The following is a 6,000-nucleotide window of genomic DNA, read 5'->3' as shown; positions in this document are numbered from 1 at the left end:
CCAGATTCCTGCAGAACTTCGGGGGGAAGGGGGGAAGACTTAAGTAAATTTGTTTCGTTGTCAGATATTCAAGCAAAGGTTCGAGCTAAAATCGGCATCCATGTTTGTACAGTACTAGGCAATCTTTTCTATAACATTACTGAAAGAGAATGAAGAGCCTAAGGGCCTTATGCAGAGACGTTCTGACGCGTGATTAGTGCCATACTAAAGAGTTCGACTAACATATGTTTTCTGTAGTAGTCAAGCTTTTAGTATTACGCTAATCTTACGTCAAAACGATTCTGCATAAAGCGGTAAGAGATGAATTTTCGAACAAAAAAAATCTTATGCAGTTTTAAAATGTTATTTCACATTCTCGAAATATCGGGCATACTGGTTCACATTCGCCATGTAAATATAGCTTCAATTGGTTTTGACGTATATTTAATATTCGAGAATAATTCTCAGTCATGTTGGTAGAATTTGCACTTTGTAAAAGATGTTTAATAGTTTTCTTAAATATAAGAGAAGATTTTAGAGTATAAACATTAAATAGTACGTCCTAAACCTCCTGTCCTCAAGTAAGCAGAGAAAGACATACACTACAAGATGCTGAGTAACTTCATTATGTGATGTAGCTGGCAACTCTGGCGCGAAATTTGAGACTTATGATCGAAAAGAATTTCTGTGAAGTGTCGAAGGAAGAAGATAATTAGAATTACGATTGTAACTAAGTCTGAAGTAACTATTTCTTTTATTATAGTAATATTTTGAATGCTTTTTATGTTATATTATTGAGCAGGTGAATACATAAAAGATAATATAATGGAAATGTATCTTGGACATGTTAATACATGTTCAATCAACATGAGGAAATTTATTTTCTCGGTACTACAAAAAAATAGAATTATTTATTCATATGACAATGAAATATAGTACACCATGGTTTACAAAGATGTGTTTAGTATTCTGCTTATGTTGGAAGTTATTAATATAGCATGTCCTGTCAGTGTTACATTGAATTGATAGATGAAAGTAAGTGCAGTATGGGGATAAGAAAGATATTGAATGCTGATTGTATTTTAATCTTTGTCTATTCATAATTTACATGTTTTATAGAAATATTACCGGTAACCGACGGTACGATTTTGTAAAGTTTTGGTAGCCTTTTAATTTATTTTCGTATAGTAAAAGCATAATTCCATTCTGATAAAGTACGAATGTGAATGTTGCTAACCCATAGAGAACGAGCCATGAATTTTCGGGGACAAGATAATTATTTGTTGCAAGAATAAACAAAGAATTGGAGGGTTTATATAAGTTCTCGATAACTAGAATTTCCTGAATATTGGATGATTAATCAGACCGAGGAGTCTTAAAATGAGGAGAAGAGGGTGTTGCTTGCATGGAAAGTTCATGCAGGATCCATTAAAAATTCTAGTCGAGAAACATATGACAAAAGACGTGGATAAGCCATTTAAGTAGGAGGATCATTCGGGGAAGGTTCTAAAACACAGGTCTAATTTGAAACATCCCAAATAACGACTGACTAGATTGACATGGTGCAGGAATAGGATCTAGTTGGTGAAACAAGGGAAAATCTGTTAGGATGGCTGACGACCGGAATCGCCGAAGCAAGAACACTAAGCATTAGTTTCCTTACGCTCAGTTTGCACCTTTTGGAACATCTCACCCTGCACCTTATGTATATGTATCATTTCCTCATTTGCTTGTTGGCACTGAAGAAAACCTTTGCTTCTGATTGCTTTATCCTTTAATTGAACCTAGGACCTCTCATAAAACTAGCGTAATAGCTATTCCAAGAAATAGGTCAAGATCTGTACAATAGTAAAATGACTTTTCGTCTCTCTCCCGTTTGAGACTTCGGAATAAATTACTGAAAATTACATCACGTTATAAAAGACTAAAAGTTTTACAAAGTAAGCCGATGGACGACATCTCTTAATGAATTTTTAGAATTTCTCGTGTAGTAAAAACAAAATTTTAAATGTTAAAAGGTGAGAACTCTGTTTACTTTTGCAAGTTACTGCACATTAACAAGGATCCTCTTGAAATAAAAAGAAATTCAGAACTCATCAGTAAAAAAAGAAATAATGGAAAGTATTAACCTATTAATCTTAGTTACAAAATTGAGAAAAGCTTGCTTATTATTATTATTATTATTATTATTATTATTATTATTATTATTATTATTACCTGAATGACTGTTGAGAAGCATGCGTATTTCTTCAGAGAGGTTTGTGAAAAGTTGTGTGGTCTGCCTGTTGTTGTAAGTTCAAAGGTGATATATTTCTTAAAATATTTTTAATAGACACCTAGCCGGATTCTTAAATGACGATCTAGGTCCTGTAGGATGGTAAAATCGTACGTACACATCATTGTTCTCCAAACTGAGTTGTTCAACCTCTGCCAACCATCACTGTCTATCATAGACATGCCATTATCATTTGTTTGTAACAGGGTGGGAAAAAATCATGATTTTTTTAAAAAAAATCTTGATTTTTTTAAAAAAAAGCATTTTTGATGATTTTTTTATTTAAATCGATCTTTTTGATTTAAATCAAATCTTTCTCCTCGTATAATACAAGTCGCGAACTGAAGAAAAAGTATTACGAATTAGTATTGTCATTTAATTGAAAGTATTGGGGTTGAAATTTGAATTAATCCCCAATCGTTAACCTATATCAATCCCAAACAATGTTTCTTAACAATTTTAAATTATGTTTTTTTGTAAATTATAAATTTTCAGTCATCATCCCTATTTATCCTAGGACAGGGTGTCTATCGGTCACGAAATCAGAAAATGGTCATGAAAGTCACGAAATTTAGCTTTTGGGTCACGATTTTTTTTAACTGTTCAAGTGTAAATACAGATTAAAAAATTTTGTTCTATAAAACGTCAAAGTTCACTAAAAATGTCTATGGTCGGCTTTAGACGCTACCAAATCGGAAGCAAAGTATGTTTTAATCGCATGGATGAAAATTCGGCCTAATTCGCACCCAAATTTGCTCTTGAAAATATTAGGAAATTTTATTATTTGGTAAAGAAAAGGTCACGAAAAAGTCACAAAATTTCATTTTGGAATTATAGTAGAGACCCTGTAGGATCATGGTTCATACCTCTTTCTCTTCAGAATAGAACAGCCTTTAAAACGGTAACATTCACATTTTCCCTATCATGTCCCTGAAGCGGAAAATTTTGAGAAGTCGGGATTTTTTTTTTTTTTTTTTTTCAAATATTGATTCCCACTGGACTCTCCTGTGTTAACGCACAGACCTCAAAATGAACTGGGAAATACTAAGGGTGTACTAAATGTGTGTACAAAATTTCAAGCTTCTATCTTGAATAGTAAGGGCGGGAAGAATATTTAACAATAAGCTAAGAACATCCCCACAATACCCCAGATGACCCGGATGTAATACAGAAATTTCCTCAGACATCCCCATTTATCCTAGAATCGTGATTTGTACATTATTCTCTTCACAATAAAACAGACTTTCAAACGGTAACATTTAAATGTCTCCATCGTGTAGGCAATCTGGGGCTAGAAAATTATGAAAAAAGGGATTTTCTGTTAAGAAATATCCCCCCCCCTTTTTTTTTATCCCTCTGTATCGCCTCTCTTTAAAGGCAAAGATCTGAAACAAATCTGAAAAATACTAAGGGATGTAGTGAATGAGTATCCAAAATTTCAAACTTCTTGATGCAAAAGTAAGCCCATGAAAAATAATATCCCCAAATATCCCAGATTCCGGTATAAAACAGGATCTCAGGTAACAGTTTCCTGAGACATCCCTATTTATCCTAAGATTATGGTTCGTACATCATTCTCTTCAGAATAGAACAACCTTCCAGTGGTATTATTCATACGTCTCCATCTTAGACGGAAAAGTCGCGAAGAAAGCTATTTTTTGTTAAAAATATCCATTTTTGCCCCTCTGGATTCCCCTGTTTTCACGCAGAGATCTGAAATCATCTGAAAAATACTAAGGGTGCACTGAACGAGTGTGCAGAATTTCAGTCTTCTGAAAATGTAGGTCCGCCAAAAAATAATAAAAATAGACACAACAAAAAAATATCTTTTTTAAATTTGACATCATCACATCCTATGTCTCTGACTTCTCATTTCAATAAATGCCTCTGGTGGGATTTTGTATGACCCTCTTCCCCCCCCCCCCCCAAAGTACTGCACTTCGATGTATTTTACCAACAGTAAAAACTATTAAAACGAAACAATATTTAGAATTTTTCTTTGATTGCAATTGCATAACAATAATAATAAACTATAAAAGAATCATAAAAGAAACATTCATAAAGTTATAAAAAGAACAAAAGTTGCTTTTGTAGCATAATCTCTTTGAGTTATAAATGGGGAATTTAGGTCTGAACATAATACGAATAATATACGGGAGTGAAACGTGATAACCCACAAATGTGTGTTCATCAAGACTTTACGAACACTTACACTTTTACGAACATTTTTCGTTTTGGTTTAAACTTGTTTTTTTTTTTTTTTTTTAAACAGCTGGTTTTAACCAGCCAGCCCTGTTATAAATGTTTTATTTTTTTTTTCTATTCTTGTATTGGCTGCCATTTCCAACCGAAAATAATAATATAATTCTTTCAACTTTAGGTAAACTCTTACATAATTATAAAGTTATACAGAGAAATATCCTGTCTCCATGACACAATTGCTCTACAGGAAGACATAAATTACCTTACAGGCTGGTGTGAAATGTGGCACTTGAAACTCAACAGTAAGAAATGTGACAGTATTACTATTACTTTGAAAAAGTATCCTGTTCCCTCCACATACCATATCAACGATTCCCCTATCACACATTCTGCTAGTCATAACGATCTTGGTGTCATCTTTGATTCAAAACTCACCTTCTCTGACCACATCTCCTCAATACTAAAGAATTCAATGCGCATGTTGGGACTTCTTTATCGATTCGCCGAACTACGCACTGTTTCTTCACTAGCAACTTTTTATAAGACTTTAATAGCGCCCAAGATCGAATACTGCTCTCCCATATGGGCCATGGCAGCACCTACACATCTCTCCAGACTTGATTCTGTTCTCAATTTCTTCATTGCTATAGTCCGATTCCGTGTTCCTGCACTTCGAATATTATCTAAGAAGGAGCTCTTGCGACATCTTAATATTCAGACTCCTGAAGTACGCAGAATTATCTCTGACCTGAAATATCTACATAAAATAGTTAATGGAACCTTAAGATCGGAAATATTACTTCAGGAACTATCCTTACGTGTCCCTTCCCGCATCACTCGGAATACCCACCTATTCCATCTTGCCCGTCCTAGGTTGGCTGTTATACAGAGGTCTCTTCTTTATAGAATACCAAACAGTTATAATCAAGGAACAACTAATGTGGACATTTTTTCGAGCTACCCAGTGTTTGAAACAGCAATTAAACGAGCTTTGACGGAATAGTTTTACTTTTACACTCTTTTTTTCTGTGTTGTTGTTATTGTTGTCTTGTTTTTTTTCTTTCTTTTGTTAGCATGTCCCTGTGTAAAATGGCAAAGCTATGCTGTATCTGGGAAATTGTTCAATAAATAAATAAATAAATAAATAATTTACATGAGTCTAAAATGTATAAGGAACTTGTATGCCATGTTCTATATAATCACTTAAATTGGAAAGAGAATGACTTTGGATTTTACTGTTATCTTTAAAATATGAAACAAATGGATGCACAGTTGCTTGGCCATTTAATTTCAACAAAAGTAAAATTCGTAGCAAAATAAACGGCAAGGTTCTAGAACACAGGTCCCCCTTCCCATTTAGCTGTAATAAAGGCAGAAAACAACGTGCCCTGTGGGGCTCTAACCCGCCTTCACTCGCTCACGCTCGCTCGGCAATACTATGTGAATTGAATATTAAACTTTGGTACAGAAAGGAACCAACCTAGTTACTAACGTATAGAGGGTGGGGGGTGCTGTGTTCTAGAACCTTCCCAAATAAACCAAGA

The 6,000-nt window shown here is 34.1% G+C and overlaps 1 protein-coding gene across 3 annotated transcripts in view; it reads left to right on the top strand.

The window, feature by feature from the left end:
• The first annotated feature begins 599 nt into the window (after positions 1-599).
• The window catches only part of LOC145689307 (PC-esterase domain-containing protein 1A-like), a 110,738-nt gene continuing 105,337 nt past the window's right edge, over positions 600-6,000 (top strand). Inside the window, exon 1 of one of the 3 annotated variants that reach the window (XM_081763448.1) lies at positions 600-720. The gene's annotated coding sequence lies outside the window, so the exon portion shown is untranslated. Of the gene's footprint in view, positions 782-822; positions 1,015-6,000 lie in introns of those variants that run through there. The other 2 variants (XM_081763451.1, XM_081763452.1) reach the window with 2 other exon arrangements.

Source organism: Thermobia domestica, chromosome 1, assembly GCF_964235325.1.
Source record: "Thermobia domestica chromosome 1, izTheDome1.hap1.1, whole genome shotgun sequence".
Lineage (NCBI taxonomy): Eukaryota > Metazoa > Arthropoda > Insecta > Zygentoma > Lepismatidae > Thermobia > Thermobia domestica.
Note: the sequence above shows the minus strand (reverse complement) of the source record. Positions and strands in the feature narration are given on the sequence as shown.